Source organism: Homalodisca vitripennis, chromosome 5 (assembly GCF_021130785.1).
Source record: "Homalodisca vitripennis isolate AUS2020 chromosome 5, UT_GWSS_2.1, whole genome shotgun sequence".
NCBI lineage: Eukaryota > Metazoa > Arthropoda > Insecta > Hemiptera > Cicadellidae > Homalodisca > Homalodisca vitripennis.
The window spans coordinates 125,949,489-125,967,758 of record NC_060211.1 but is presented as its reverse complement, the minus strand read 5'-3'; the positions used below and the strand labels follow the sequence as shown (position 1 = coordinate 125,967,758).

At 33.7% G+C, this 18,270-nt stretch overlaps 1 protein-coding gene across 1 annotated transcript in view; it reads right to left on the bottom strand.

The window, feature by feature from the left end:
- Window positions 1-18,270, bottom strand: part of LOC124362829 (transient receptor potential-gamma protein) — a 346,796-nt gene that overhangs the window by 204,156 nt on the left and 124,370 nt on the right. Inside the window, exon 2 of the mRNA XM_046817664.1 lies at window positions 6,054-6,096. The gene's annotated coding sequence lies outside the window, so the exon portion shown is untranslated. The remainder of the gene's footprint in view (window positions 1-6,053; window positions 6,097-18,270) is intronic.

The window sequence follows — 18,270 nt, the reverse complement described above, 5'->3', positions numbered from 1 at the left end:
CGTAAGTCACCATCAGCATTAATTTTCTAATAATATCCGGCAGAACAAGCGCGCTGCAGTAAGCGTTAGGGGTGGGGGTGGGGATCAGACCGCAAATGGTCCCTGACAGACGATCAGTAATTCAGTCTTTGTTATTGCGAGCAGAATTAGGAAGGGTGGCGCTCGGCGCCATCCCCGTCGCTACCAATAGTTAATTCTCTTCATATTTCTTCTTTTTCGCATGGGTATAACATGGACGAGTACTTTATTTAAAGGGTTCCAACATTGTACACTATCGTGTCTATTGCTCTGCTCAGCATTGAAAACTGGGTACACATTGGGTTCAGATAAACACAAGAAAAGGATTTAAAAGCCGCCTTTAAAATATTACTGACCCTGTAGTCTGTCATTATTGCTACACATTTTAGTGACGAAAAATTATTAAAAAGTACCAAAACATTAGTAATTAAATATAGAATTCAACCTTGGATTCACTTAAATATAAACAACTACGGGACCGGGAGGGATTCATAGTTTCGACGGGGGATAACTAACAGTTTGATGCAAACATAAAAACTCACGTAACGTTTAAACTACTTTAGACTGTCGGACTTACCAAACGGCCATCCGGTCTACCCCAGAGTATTGTTTATAATCCAAGGAATTATCTGAGGTAATTCAATGAGAACTCACTCTTCCCTAACGAACTGACTGTTGGTCCTACCTGGGGGCTTACCATGGCCAGCATGCCGAGTTATAAAATTATAACTTCTTTATTTCATGTTTCTTCACCCTAAATGTTCCCTTTATACATTAGTACACACTACAGGAGTAGTTCTGAACCATGTTTTGTGAAAAAATAGGGATATTCCTGAATCGTCGAATAACTACTGAAAACTGTAACATAAACTACTGTAACATTTCAAAACGTCGAAGGAGCATTGCTTACAACAGTGCATTTGATGTCGTATTACTCAAGTGACAGATTGTTATTACAAGTTGAGATTGTATACGGCATCGCTTTATGTTTTCTATTTTATTTTGTAGAATAAAATGCCATGAAAGTGGTGTGATTTCATTCAATGCAAGCTTTACAACCGAAGATTAATGAGCCAGTAAACAAACACTTGATTAATTGAGGGGCACAACCACCGCCAGCCAGCTCTGCTATCTCAGCCAGCTGAGAAATTCAAACTATCTGGCTAATTTAGACAATGAAATGTATTCGTATAACAACTACTATACCCAAGTGTGAAATGGTAAAACACAAAAAACATAGGTAATGTTTTTAAATAAAATAAAAATCTAAGATTTTGTTTTTAATCGATAAATATATCTACGTTTGGTTGATTTTATATTAATTTATTTTATTTCCTTATATCGTGCAGAATCAACTAACCCGCACATAACACTAGGCCTCTCTTATTTTGTAGACGAGTGGAGCAAAACTAAAGAAGATAAATATTTTATTTTGCTGAATGTAATTTCATTTTGGTGAAGTAAATATTCAATGGAGTTGTTATTAAGTACTCTAGAAAATAACTTTTTTATATTTCTATTACTCTTGAGACAACTGAAATAACATACATTTTTTAGCTTTGAGTGACTCTATAAGATGTTCCAGATTCTGAGGATAATGGTGGAATATATAATTTAAGAAGGATCCAGATGAAAACTAATATGGTGTCAGGATGCGTAGTTTATCGACGCAGTGGCCAATAAAAATTACTATCCAAGGAAACATGACAGACAACTGAGAGATTCCCTGGAATTTCGTAACATCATCATTCTTAAATAACTCTTTTTATAACCATTGTTAATTGTAAAAGATATGCCTGATAAATGTCTCTAGTATTACATAGTATTGGTCGCTATTTACTGTAAAAGTGACGACATCTTATTAATCTAATCCTAGAAAAAGTATGAGAATAATTAAAACTTGCACTGTTACTGTGAAACCATGGACACTAGTTCCAAACTATGGTGTGTGCAGAAAACAAGCACGTACGTCTTTGTTAAAAAAAACTGATTACTCGTCTTTCTAATAATATGCTTACTGTAACTATTCATCTCCAAAACAGAGAATTCATGCCCTCCCTTAAAATTTTCCGTATAAAGTTGTAGTTTTACAGTTACATTTCATAATATCTAGTGATGCAAGGAAATGTTCTTATGTAAAGTTTCATTACTGCACAGTAGAAGACACTGTTAAAACACAGTGCTGGTACGTTTCAAATAGAATTTTTTTCTCGTGTCGAGAGATATAAGTTGTGGACTAAAATTAAAGAATTATCAATCCATTAATTGGCTGGGCGTCAGAAAACCCTACCCAAATCTTTGTTCTAACGCACTACTTCACTCGAATGACTAGGGGAAATTCGCTTATGTCTATGTGGCCGCACAAGATCTTGAAAACGAACTGACTAGAGTGTTAACTAATGTTTTTACATTAGTCTTATGGGTAACCATGATGGCAATGAGAGAATCGAAGAATAGATAAGTTTGTAAACAAAGAGTACAATCATCTAATATCCTAACAATTATAGCTTATTCGTCAAAAAAATTGAAAAATAATAGAGAGGAATGTCAATGATAAAAACGTTGGTGACAAGATTTGATTTCAGCACACTCCAGCGTTGTAGCATTTCTCTTAACTAACGGGAACTTTTATTATTTAAAAACTTGTGTGGCGTACTCTTACTTTGCTGTACAAATATATCAGGTTTAAGATTAAAGATATTAATAGTAGGCTTAGAATCGATGTTTTGGTGGGAAACAGGGTTTAATTAAGATTTTAACTGAAAAAGAGCTGTATGCTAACAATATACAGCTAGGATGCAATATTTATTGCTCAGCATCGTACTAGTTCTTAAACGTGTACGTGAATTGATCAAAACAGATCTCTCAATGCATACTTGAATGGGTTATAATATATTGAGCCTGTTAGTCTAACAAGCCTGACACGTGTGATATTTTAACGTGTCACACAAAAGGTGAGATGAGTTGGCGGAGAGGAGGGGAGATTGGCAGTTGGCCAGAGGGAAAATGGCCAAAGGAAAACTTTTGTGTATGGGGTTGACAAGTATTTACTGCCCACTTGTGATAACAATAAAGCATGCTACTGCGTGTCATTCCCGAGGATATCTCGGAGTCTTTTCTCCATTTGTTGTGTGCGCTCCGTCCTGTAGGCTATATTTGCATGAATAACAGAGTATATTTCACGAGTAACACCCTGAATTTGTCGTTTATATTCGGGAAAGAAGTCATGTGTTAGGAATGCAAGAGGATTTGTATTTTAAATGCTAGTATCACAATGACAATAACTGAATAATTAGGAATTTTTCAAAATTTGTATTTTATGACACACACACACACACACACACACACACACACACACACACACACACACACACACACACACACACACACACACACACACACACACACACACACACACACACACACACACACACACACACACACACACACACACACACACACACACACACACACACACACACACACACACACACACACACACACACACACACACACACACACACACACACACACATATATATATATATATATGTATATAATTTCAATAAACAAAAAGTACTTGCTCCGCTGGGACTCGAACCCGGATCTCTCACTTTCCGGGTGAATGTGCTACCTTTACACCATAGAGCCCTCATCATAAAGCTTAGGCCAATGACGACAGGACTACATTTTCATTGTTACATGTGATTTCTTCTGCAATAGAATATTTTTTGTGCGTAACGCAGCTTTTGTAACAGTTTGTAGATTGCATCATATTGCATATTCCACAGCGTGGTTTATTGCATGGATGACATTTGTGTTTGGAATTTTAACTGTTGTCTTTATCTTTAATATATTTTGGATGAACGAATAAATTTTTCAAATTTGGTGGTCTTTTGAAAATAATTCTAGGAGGTCTATTAAAAAGATCCTTTGTTTCTGGAGATTGTTCCAATATTTTGTAGGCGGTCTTCATAATTCCATTTACTTTGTGTAATCCAGGATGGTACTGAGTTAAAAATTTGGAATCTTTTTCCATAACACTTAAAACATGGTTTGTGTTTTTAGGCTTAGATATTTCATTAATATACATATACATCATTTTAAAGGGCTTATCTAGCAGAGTTTAATGCAGCAAACCGCACTCAAAAAGATTGATCCAGTACAAAATGGCGGCTATTCGACCTATGCTCCTATTTAAGATTTCCTTCTGACTCCTTGTGGGGCGTCCCCATGATATTACAGGGAACTGATAGTTCTTTCAAAAAGTAGATTTTTAGGTGTAGTGTTGATGTACCAAATGTTGTTGATTTATCTGTTATCGTTCAGGAAATATTATACCTGTGCAGGACTTTATGTACACCCTGTATGTGTGTGTGTGTGTGTGTGTGTGTGTGTGTGTGTGTGTGTGTGTGTGTGTGTGTGTTGTACTACCTGTTAACCACGGTCGCCTCTGAACCATACCTGGGTCTGTGGGGCAGATTCCTAAAGTCAAAAGTGATACCTTTTATAAAAAAGCATATGACTGTGTAAAATGCTCTATTTTTGCACTACTTTGGCCCCCTTTTTAACATTTCATGACATCTTGAAAGTTGATATCAAACTTTACAAGGCCTATGGGAAGGGGAATATTAAAATTGAATGGAAAAATCGTTAGTTAGACAGAGAAACTTACTTTATGTTTATCATGCATTATTACATTATTGCCGCCGAGAAAAAAAATGAAAATAATATTAAGTCTTATTAAATCTAGGACCTTCGGATTATAGTTTGGTTTTTAAGTACATGAGTGACATATATGACCCAATTACAAATTAGTTCGTTTAGTAGTAAGTAAGACTCGTGGATGACATGGTTAGCATTCTCTCTGGAAAGTGAGAGGAAAGGGTTCTGGTGCTGTGTGGCGAGGACTTTCTGTTCATCAATGGTATGTTTTACTTATGTGGTAAACAATATCTGTTCTTCAGTTTTTACTGAGATTAAATTAGGTTGTTATCAAATATTAAAATTAGTGTGATATGAGTTTGGCCTAATAGAAAATTAGACTATTGCTCTTTATACAGATTTAAAATTAAAATACAAAATACTTATTTTAATAAATTGGATGGTTTAGGTCAGCCATCTACATAATAACGTACAAAGTAATGGCATAAATACGTTTAGAATAAATATGTTGTATCCAATGTAATTGAAGTTAAAGTAATTTTTGCATAAATAAATGCTACATAAATTGTATAATTGTAACTGTAAGGAATAAATTTTACTTATAATTTGAAAATAATATGAATACTATTTAGCATTAATATATTTATTACTCGGTTTGATCAAACTTCTTACGTGATTGAACTTGCAGATGCATTGGATCAGCCTTATTCATTACAAAATGGAGACCGTTATAATTGTAAATATTACTTATCAAGGTTATTCCACAAAATAACATAATTGATAATGTATATACTACTCAATGTCCCTAAAGCTTTCAGGAAGGCGGATGCCGAAGATATTTTGGCTTTGCCTATTTTTGAAAATATATTTTAATTCTATCCGTATGAAATTCAAAATGACGGTAGTTTTCATAACTTTTCCCAACGACCTTAACTGCGATTTATTTTATTAATATTTCACATCATTAATCTGCTTAGTAATGCTGTAAATATAAATATAAGTGTAAATTTAACTACACCTCTTTGAAATAAATTAAAAACAAGTAACGTAAATTTACTAAAACTACTGGATATCGTGGTAATCGTAATTGTTTCGTGATCTTAATTTCAACACAACTTCTATGAAGATGAAGAATCACACATAAAAGACTGTAGAAATACTTATACATATAATAATTTAAAACTTTTAGAAAGTGTGTTGAGATTATTCAATTTAGTAGCGATCCATGGTGTCCACTATTGTAGTATATTTAAGTATAAATTTTATTACATGCATACACGTACAAGTGAATGATCTAAGTTCCCAGTACTATATATAAATACATATGTAAATATACATTTTAATTGTCAGTAGTTGTCAAGAATACTCACCGATCGCAGATATCCTCCTGTCATTTTCCGACCATTCCGAGAACTGAAAAGAATAAAGTATTATTAGATATATATCTAATATATATATATATATATATATATATATATATATATATATGTGTGTGTATATATATATTAGACTAATAAAAGGTATATGTATCTAGAAAGCAAAGTTCAGGACAGTGCTCAGGTATCACCGACTCAGCCGTGCACAAATCTCACTATCCCCAAGGGGGTTTTACATCCTACTAAGTGTATCACGTACTTTGCGCTACTGGAAGGTGCAAAATTAAACGGCAAATGGGATATTACACTTGTTTTACGTGACTTCGTAAATGTACGATGATGAAGAAGGATCGGTAATTAATTCCTTTGCCAACTTTAGTAGGACCGCCGGTATCAAATTTCGCTTAGTTATATTTTGAAATGAAGGATGAGGGATGAATATACATAAAATTGACTACAAAATTAATGAATTTAATAGTTGTGTTGAGTATTCAAAATGCTCATTATTTATAAAAAAACCACTACGACGTAGGCTATTTTAATGAAGGTCTTAATAGCAAATAGATGACGCAGCTTATAGTAAGTCTTCAATATGCAGCCTTTTCATGATTTAAAAAGATGTTTTACCTGAGTTTTATCTACAGTGAACCTTCTAACATCGGATATTATAACTTTTTTTTAATTGAGTGTTAAAATATTTCGTACAAGGACTGGGAACTCAAAGAACTCCAAAAGTATTCATTCGGTTTCCGGAGTAAATACTTCCGGTTGAGGGATCAGGATGTGCCATACCGAGAGCCCGGGAATAATAACGCATCCTCTGCCTCAGTATGCTACCCAGGAAGACAGTCAGAGTAACTCTTTCCATGCCTCTTTCAACAAAGCGAGCAGTAGATAGGTGCTTTTCTCTACGGGTTAGCTGAAGCCGCTGTTGCTGTGAGGAAATATCACAACTCCGCATTCATACTCTGTACTGCAGTAAACTAAAAGTATAGATCGAGCTTACAATATAATCTCAATATTTGCAGTTGATGACCTGCATTCGTGGACATTCATTTAGTTGCCCAATTGTGAATTAAAACAAAATAGGTTTTTGCTATACTTAGATTATTATTAATGGAGGTAAATCGTTCTAAACAGATAGTGGCTTGTCCATAGAATGAAACTTTTGACTACTAAAATATAAGGTTAAGACTTTATTTAATTTGGTATTTTATTTCTAATGAAATAGGAGGAATGGAAGAAAAATCTATTCGTGTTTTTTAAAAAGAATATAATTGAAATCCGTCTATAATCAAAAAGTGGACCACTAGGAATTATTTATTAGAAGAATAGAAACTTAATGAGGATCACAATATATCCAGGCATGTAACTCTCACTTATGGATAGTCTGGATATCTCGCTGTTGACCTCGCACGATTGACCGACCCTCGATGTACGGTGCATGTAACTCTCACTTATGGATAGTCTGGATATCTCGCTGTTGACCTCGCACGATTGACCGACCCTCGATGTACGGTGCATGTAACTCTCACTTATGGATAGTCTGGATATCTCGCTGTTGACCTCGCACGATTGACCGACCCTCGACGTACGGTGCATGTACCCTATACAGTAAATTGTTGTCCCGTATGTCTCAAGGGAGCACTTATGGATAGTCTGGATATCTCGCTGTTGACCTCGCACGATTGACCGACCCTCGATGTGCGGTGCATGTAACTCTCACTTATAGATAGTCTGGATATCTCGCTGTTGACCTAGCACGATTGACCGACCCTCGATGTACGGTGCATGTACCCTATACAGTAAATTGTTGTCCCGTATGTCTCAAGGGAGCACTTATGGATAGTCTGGATATCTCGCTGTTGACCTCGCACGATTGACCGACCCTCGATGTACGGTGCATGTACCCTATACAGTAAATTGTTGTCCCGTATGTCTCAAGGGAGCACTTTGCCATTTTATTGTCTTCAGTCCAACCAACTGAACTGGCCTTTAACAATACCAAGGCTCGCCATTGTGCTGCCTCTCTGCCTTTGTACTCTAAATATCATACATACGCCATGAAATATTCAACAGGAAGTAAGTAATCCCTTAGTCAAATTCTGAGAATAAATTACTCGTTTTACTCTTCATAAATAATTCATATCCATATTGACTGGCAGTATTTTTCACAGAGCATTTGGAACTAGTTTTTACTTTAAGTTGTGCGTAGTTTATATTGTCATATTATTCAATTTGTCTATACCGAGCATGGCCCCTATTGTTCTCAAATACAGTTTTATTTTCGTTATTTCGTTATTTATATATTCGTTTTCATCCTGATTTAGTACGTGACCTTTCCAGACTGTTGGATTTACAGCGAACATATATATGTGTTTCTCTAGTGCTTATCATAAATCATGGAAACGTACTTATATGACCAATGAAATATCAGTATAGCTATATAATTACAGTGTTGGTAATATTGGCCGAGCGTTAGCGAAGCTTTGTTTAAAGGTTATTTTTGACGATGGAAGGATTGTGAAGGAAACAGGATTTTTCCGGACATTCCTTCTGCATTGACCATTTCTTCTGCATAAGTGTTACTGTTTTCTTGTTTCACTGAACGATGGCAAATGTCCGGAAAAATCCTGTTAGCGAAGCTATCAGTTATGGGGCTGGAAAGATTTCATTTCTGTCCATCCTCACGATATCTCAAAAATAAAATGACCTATAGACTTTAAATTTTGCATAAAGCTTCGTTTCTGTACGGAGAACACTGAGCTCGATTATGGTTACCAAATGGTATTTGATTGAGCGTTAGGGAGTATGTTTACATTGGATTCATGGGTAATCATGACGGACATGAGAGAATAGCAGAATAAATAATACATTTGTAAACACAAACTGACACCAATCATCACGTGACGTAGTAACACATGTAGTAAAACTACCCTACTATCAACATCCTCTTGTGAATTAGTAGCTTGCTGTATAGATTTTTTAAACAGTACCATGAAACCCAACTGTAGTGATATCTTATTATTCATTAGGATATCATGTGGCATGATATATCGAGAAATATCTCATCTGAGGACTTCAAACGTTATATGAACATTCTTTTCTAATAGACAAGAATGAGCCCTATGTTGCTGCTCAGTAGGCTGACACGTTTTTTGGCGTACCTAGTTCCTAGGTATAGTGTAGTAAATTGCCCCAAATCATAAAACTAGTATTCAGCAATAACAACTCTTTTCTAATATTATTTATTTTTTAATAAGAACAATGTTTACAACTTCTCCAACAATATTTTGGAATATACGAGTATATTATTTTTATGTATCACAAAATTTATTTTTGAAAAGTGTGAAAGTACGATAAAACATATTTTCATTATTAGGAACGTATTTGTTACTTTAAGTTTAACAGTAAGTTAAATTGGCTAGGAAATAAAAGAGGTGACAAAATATTCGCTGGCATTGCAGGATTATAATCCAGGTTACAATCCGTCCAAATGGGACGTTTGGTGTGTGAGCGGTAATCGGTGGGTTTCAGAGATATTCGCAGAGTATTAAAATACAATATTCACTGTAGATGAGAATGATCTTCAATAGTATTATATAACGCTTGGTTTAAATGTTTGAATATTTGTTAAATATACACAACAGTAATTTAACTTCAGTTAGGTATTCAACGACTGGAATAAATATATCGCGATGGAAACATTTTTGAAATTTCTGAACTAAACAAGTGTACTTATCGTTTGATAAAAATTCATTTAAAAACATAGAATTCGTTGCATATTACAAACTGCATCAATTTATTATTGAATAAATGAGTCATAATAAAAGCGGAACTCTTGGACCAGTAAAGCGTCCAAAGAGCAATAAAATTGAGGTAGACCGATCTTTAATATTTTCAGATAAATTATCTGTGCCTTAATGACAACTCTGACCCAAGCTATGAGCTAAGGTTTGTTCAGCGAAACTCTACGAGAAGTAACGATGAGGATATTTCCAAATGACGACTGATATATGGCATAATTGGGTACAAGTAACCAGATACAACGAATCTGTGTGTTGTAATCTTTGGTGTAGTGAGTCAGAACACGGTGCGTGTAGTTTTGTTTGCTTTTTCTTTATTTACTTAGGATAAGAAGTTGTGGAAGGCCGTCATACCAATTAGCCCTTAAAGGACTTTTGCCCTTGCCCCGGAATGACAAGATTTTCAGGATGGATAATTTTCAGAGGCCACTTCCTGATGAGATCCCATGAGGAGAGATGGCGGAGATCCCGGAGTAGGGGAAGAAAAATTCTAATGTTTAGGCTAGCAACAACTTTCAATATTAAGGGAGTTCCATCCACTCCAACAGTAATCTCAGTACACTACCCTTATCGATCCATTTTTACCCATATATATCGAAATTTGTTAATTGTAGTGTGCTGTTCCTGGACACCCATAGGGATACTCCGATGGCAGTCACATTCGATTTTGCTATAGCCAGTATAGATTTATTGCCAGATATAAATCAGCCAGATTTGAATTCCTAAAGAATTGGACTGCCTTAATGAAGATCTGTAGCATCCATAAATATTCAAAATAGCAAAACAAATAATATGGATATATATATATACATATAAATATATATATGTATATATATATATAAGGTGTTTGAAAAGTCTGGGTACGGCTTAATATTTTACAAACCATAGCAGATAACATCTATAAACTTTGCACAGTGTCATATGGCTATGTAAAATATCTTTCCTTGCTATTACCATGACATGCCAACCATGGGGGGACGGCCCACAGAGGAAAACTTAAATTAAAGCATGGGTCGAGTGATACATAATTTAAAAGAGCTCACTTAGTAGAGTTGAATGCCGCAAACCGCATCTCAAAAGGTTCATCCAATCAGAAATGGCGGGTTGTTTTATGTACACATTGTGAAGTACATTATGCGCTGCCATTTCTGACTGGATCGTCGTATTCTGATGCGGTAGGCGCCGTTTCACTCTACTAACCAATGGTTTCACTGATTATTATTTACAAAAATAACAAAAAAATGTAATTCAAAAATTAATTAACAGGAATTAATAGATGTAGGACTTTGTCTGTTGTTGATAACAACCTGAAATGATAAGAAGGGAAAACCCAGGTCATTTTGTCTAACATTAGAAAGTGACAGCATCCAAGAATGGAAACTTTTATAATAGTAAACATCCAAGTTCCTCTTAAATAAATTAGTTTAAACATTAAAAAATGTTAAAGTGGATAATATCAATACTTAAGTTCTACCATTGTTCTTTGTTGGTGAAATAGTTAACTTACAACTTAATTATATAAATAATTTTATAAATACCACTTATTTTTTATTGAAGTTCTTCGATGGCTTCAGTAACAATAAGAGTTAGCCTTTTTATCCCAATGACGAAAGTGTATCGTACAACTAAAAAGTTGCTGCGGTCAATATGGGTCTGTTCTGGTCGTTTAAATTCAGCCTCAGTGTTTTGGCATAATAAGTCGCCCGCCATTATCTTTTTATTTTCATTAGCAATATAAACAGATGTTTCAGAAAGTTTGTCGAATTATAGTTGTCAACAGCTGTTTAGTGCCAGTTTAATTTGAATTATGAAACGTTATTACGTTTCGTTCTTATCATATATTTACATTCGAATGTAAACAAACTAATTTTCAATTTGAATTCGACTTTATTTGTTGAAATGAATGTGTTACGGGTGGTAAAAAGCACTCTAAATTTTAATTCAGACCAAAAGCACAAACCTCAAAACATCCAAACATCCACATATCCAAACATTCAAACTTTCGCATTTATAATATTAGTGGGATGGGATATATATATACTAATATTACAAATAATATTACAAAGTTTGAATGTTTGGATATATATATATAAAAATAAACTTAGTGCAACATATTGAAAGTATGGAAAGAGAATGGAGCTTTAAGAGCCTCTACAAAATAATGAGATAGGCTGAGTCAGGATTTAAAATATGCCTCTTGAAAGCAAATACCAGATAAATGAGGTTGGCGTAGAAATTTATTACTGTTTGGTCTGAGACCTTTGCTTTAAAGAGTTATTACTGATAATAAATTCTACCAATTCTGCTTTAATAACTATTTACTAAAACACTGTGGAATTTGTTAAGTAGATATTATTGTTGCAAGGGGTTTTGGAGACAAAATCATGGATACATAGAGGGAGAATCGTTCGCAAACCATACATTTTTCATAAAGTTTTGATAATATCATGAAAGTAATAACGATTTGTTCTTATACTGCATGCGAGAGTGGAAGATGCAATGAAACAGCACTCAGGGTCTGGGTTGTGACAGGTCTAACTTCAGATGTCAGTCATCATAAAAAATCTGAATACCAGTTTAGTACATCAAAATTAAATGCCAAAAGTATCCACAGTCTTGATGGTGAAATTAAAGTCTCATTTTAATGTTTTAAATTAATGACGGTTTGGATTGTGAGAATTTAATTTCTTTCAGAAATACTTGCTGGATAACTTGTGATATGTTGGATTTTTAAACCAGATCTTCGTATTATAATACCGTATTATTTCAAACAATCTGGTTTGTGATTATTAGATAGTGTATGAAGAACCTATAACCAAACTGGGATTCGAACAAGTCCCCGACATTAATTGAAAAATCTAACAATATAGTTACTTATTTGGGAATAAAATACTTGTGTTAAATTATTGCTGCAGAACAGGACCCTCAACCACACCGTTTAGGTTTCAAATGTTTCAAATGCAAACTTGTTTTGACATTTTTACTAAAAAACAACCCCGATTTAAGAATTGTCATACAATTCATAGAAAGTTCTTAAATTTATTTTCAAAGTAGAACCTATTAACAACATTACTAACTACTAAGATACTAAGTTATGGATGTGATCGTTATGAAGGAATTTCGGTACAAAATACTCGAAAAGTCGCTATCACAGTTCACATATTGACATATTTTGGCTTCACTCTAGTGATAGCCTCCACACCAAGTGCATGAATTCTATTGGATTTGGTTGGAGAGAAGCGTATATAAATTCAAAATATTATTTGGTTATGATTAGCGCTTTCCAGACACATCATAATACAAGTATTAAAGAGAACATCTTGTACGTTAGTGAAATAGACAATCAAATTAGCATTCTAGTGAATGCAAACGTAAAATGGGGGCAAAAAAATAATTAAACTCCAGACGCATTGGTGTTGACAATGCTTCATAATAAGGAATACTTAGTGACATTCACTAATATGATACAATGCTATAAACTGTCACCTCATTTATTAAATATGACGTGTCTTATTAAATATACATTTTATCAAATAAGTAAAAATTAACAAAACAACTTTTATCAAATACGATTCTGACGCATAACCTGCGGGTTTGTATATAAACTAGTTCAGACTTGTTATGTAAGTAAACTGTGAGGCAACATGTATAACGAGCAAACTACCTGTGTTGGCGCAGAGACGGATATTCAATAACCCGAGTACTGGTGAAATTCAATAACTAGAGTAGAACACATCTACAGTGTGGAGTGCCGAATCATTGAATCAATTTACCTACTCCACTCGGGTTATTTACGTACGTTGTTTATCTATCAAAGTGTTGCGAATCAGGTAAAAATTTCATTAGAATACAATGTTACAACTTTCCAGTATCAAACTGAAAAACATTCATAAATTATTTTGAATGATTGAAGGATGATCTCTTATTATTAGAAAATTAGAAAACAAACTTGTGCTGTAAAGGAAAAACACAATTTTCCAATACGGTAAAATTTATTTCACGAAGCCTTTCACCCAACAGTGGCATCTTTGATGTTAAAAAGGCTTATGAAATAAATTTAAAAGTACTGCACAATCGTATATTTCCTTTACAGCAATATTTTGAATTAGTGTTTTTGAAAAGCTTGCCTTTCCATAATATAGTTGTTTAAGGTGCAAAACTCTCTCTCACTGTACCTCTTCCCTCCTTTGTAATATTGAAACTAAAAGAAAAAATCAATTTAAAGATTATCTTAGATACTAGAAAGATCTTACATTTGGGTCATGACGAGTTCGGTTTTTTATGAACTGAAAATAACATTGAGAAGGCTTACTAATGGTTCCTTGTAACGGAACATGTGGTCCTAAAGTCCTCACTTATTTTGCAAAATATCTATGTATGGCTGCCATTTTATATAAGGTGGTCCAAATTAGGGTTTAATGGTGCTGTTAATATAGTTTCCTTCATATTAGGTATCAGATACGAAATCATCCCATTATTCCTTCAATTGGATCCTGTTATGCGAATCTGAGCAAGAAGTATCAAGTTAGATACAGATTTGGTTGAAGAAGATGTGAACATTGCTTCGGTGGAAGGAGTGCACATTCGTCACAGCGAATTAAAGTTATAAGCATTGTGAGCTAGTGAATGAAGTAATATGCATTGTGAGCTAGTAATCGCAGACACCCTGCACAGAGAAACAGCTGTGCGAACACAATACGGGAATAAACTCTCTATACTCGACACAAATAATAAGTTCGACTGAAACAGTTAATTTATTTACTCTGAAACCAGAATAAAACTGCAATGCGTTGCTTAAGTTGTTGGTGCTAGTCTTTGCTACACGCACGTTTTAGAGCAACTGGTTCGCAAGTTATATATTATTTTTTAGAAATGAGCTAAATATTAGTGTAAACATGTTTTACAGCTGGGATTTTGATTTCTAACGTTTCATCGATAAGTATAAATTGTGTGGATTGCATATAAATAAAGAAACACAATGTATCATTATTATTTGTTTTTAATTGAAAAATGATAAGTCTACTATTTTTCAAATTATTCTTAATTTATAATCTTGTTTTTCCCATAAGTGTTCCATAACTAAAATAAGAATTTTCTGCAACTATAGCATTGGCGTTAATATTAGAAACCATTTAGGAAAACAATTTAGGTAAAATTATCAACATTATTTATATCAATAAAATCTAAGGAGTTTTATCTATATACATATTAGTAGATCAACTCAACAATAGAGCAGCCCACATCAAAATAATCCGATAAAATTTGAGGCAGTGTTGCCATATCTTTGCTGATCACCAGCTGTTTCCTAATGTTGAGAAGGATCAGTAATTTTTCATTCACGTAAAACTGGCAACAGTGCTTGGTGAGAGGCGAGTTGGGGTATTGAAACGCAACAGCCACCACTATTGGAGTATTTTGGCACGGGCTGCGTTTCTATGGCCATAACTTGTATTGATTTCATCGTTTGTCAAACTTGTATACTTGAATTTGAAATTGTATGAATAAAAAATGTTTTAAATATGATACACTATCAACGTACAGAGAGTGTTGTATGTTCAAATATCTAATCTTGATTCAGTACGATTAATAAGATCTCATAACTACACAATATATTATAAATGTAAACATCTGAATAGAAAAATTACAATTATTATGTAAAAAATAATCAAAGCTTAAATAAAAATACAAATTTATATATAATTATAAAAATTCAGTTTTCATATAATATAGTCGTTTAGATTTAATAATAATACATATGCCGAGAATAAATTTCCAATAGGGTCAGAAAAACTAAAATTTATAATGTAAATTTTGGAAAAAAGGTTAAAAAAGTGTTAAATTTCCCAATTTAGTAGATAAATTGGGACATGTATCTAGTAACTCATCAGTATATAAAATCTAGTCAGAATATAGAATATTTTCTTACATGAACATATGACGCAATCTTAAGCAATGCATGTTGGTGTTGGAGAATGATTGTCATGTGTATGTGAAGAGGGTGGGGCTGGCTGACACTGTGCCAATATTGGCCTATCCGTTGATATACAGTTACAAGTCCAGCCAACTCACTACCTCGACCTGAACCTGGCCTTTACTACCAGTTATGGAACTCTGAACAATGAACCAGTCATGGAATTTGAGAGTTCCTTTCATCTAACAATTTTGCCATCCTTAGCTCCTAAGCTTTGTTGGACAGTAAGTTTGGACCCCTACAACAGCTGTTTTTATATTGAAGTTAAGATACATAGAAGTATCTTCAGTATTTCAGTTACATAAACGCTTCAATAAGAATTATAATGTATTAGGTCCTCGTCACGATCTTATACAAATTGCTAATGTTGTAATAAATATTATAAAAGCCTGCAGGTTGTTTTTATGTTTACAAATATGCAGGATCAAATCATATCTACGAATTCGTAATTATGGATGTGTGTAATTTTGAATCTTCATTTCACTATCGATAGCCTGGCCATAAGTCCATAAAAACGGAATTTTTAGTATTTGAACGCCGATTTTAACTATTTTGGAATACTGGATTAGCAGATAGGTCCCATTTTGCACAGTTACGCTTGCTGATACATCCTTATTTTAAATAGCGCTCGGTATTATAAAACAACTAAACTACGAAACATTTAGGTGCAAAAATTTCCCAAACCATTTATGGCACGGTTGTTTCAGTAGTGTTTATTTAATAAATGTCAAAGGCAGGGATGTATGGTTTGTACTTATTTTAAAATCAGGAGAGCTTTCATTATTCTCTATTACATGTATTAAAATTAAACTACTTATAGAATGTTTTATTTTAAAACGTGTAATTACATTGAACTAGTGTATGTGTTACACGTGGTCCAGTGTGGCCAATAATTTTAAAAATCACTTTTATAAAAAACACAATTTGGATTGTATTAAATGTGCGTTTGGATACAAACTAGTTTAAACATTTTACGTCAGTAAACTCTGAGCTAACAGATAAAAAGAGCAAGATAGCTCGTTTATATAGAGGTGGATATTCAATAACTTGATTACTGGTGAAATTTAATAAACCTAACTACTGTAGAACGGTTCTTGAGCCTGGACTGCCGAAATCATTGTATTTGGTTTAATACTATTTAAAAATGTTCTTGGTTTCCTTGACCAATGTATTTCAAAGCACCAAAACTCAGTAATATAATTAAAAGTACTCTTGTTGAAAACAACATTTTGTTTGGTATTGTTATTGATAACATTCCTTAGAGGGTAGGAAGTAATCAACAATGATGCAGCTATATTCATCTTCATTGACATGTGAAAAATAGTCAAGTTTGACACGTATAAAGGGAAAGCTGTCTACTATGCCAACGTTTACTCACAGTTTAGGTATGGAGTGATATTTTGGGGTAGCTAGTATATGAATATGTTCTAACTGAAATGTATAAAGTCCTGCTCAAAGTATTTTATTAATTTAATAGCATGCTATTGGCCTCATATATTGGTGTTGTCACCAAGACATACAAATAAAATCAATAAAACTTTCACAAGGATCAAGATATAATAGTCTTTATGAAGGCGGAGTACATTAGTCACCTTTGAGGCTCCCACAAATCTTAAAATTCAACGTTATTTAATGCAGTTCAAAGTTTCTATAAGGCGCTACTACCTTTCAAGCCATTCCCATCAAATTAATACATTTTTAACTATTGTTAAGCAATGCTGTTTATTAATTTCATCTAGGTATATTACGTTCATATCTTTTTAATAGTATGCAAATTGCTAAACTATTGACCCTTATATGTCATATGTTACGTGATATTAAGCTTCAATATTGTAAAGTAATATGAATGAATTGATAGTATAAGTAACAGTACCTAAAATGAGTTTTTGGATCAAAATAAAAAGTTTTATACACAGAAAATGAAATTATTACACAATTTAAACAGTCTTGATGATCCATAAACGATGAATGGTACCGATTCCAGGCACAGTCTAAGACTTCGGTCTTTGGATCTGAGTTAGGGACGATAGCTCAGGTTCAAATACTTTCTGTAACCGAAGTACCTTTTATCGGTACCATCAACCTTGTACTGTACTCATTATTGTGATTGATAAGACCCTCGCACAGGTCAGTTCCCAATAAGGCCGAGCATATTAAAGGTTAGAAGAGAGTTGGTCTCTTCTTTTTCTAGTCAAAGGAAATGAAAAAATAATTGGTCACTCCTGTTTTTTAGTGACAATCGAAATTTACTATAATCCTACGAAGTTATGATTATACCTCGTGCGTATATCTTTACAGTTATTCACTTAACTAAATAATACATAAATTACTCTCTTTGACTAAAAGTAAGGAAATTAAAATTGTATTCAAAATCCCAAAACAGTTTTGGAAAAGTCCAAACATGTTTTGTTACAGCTCTACATCACCAATGTGT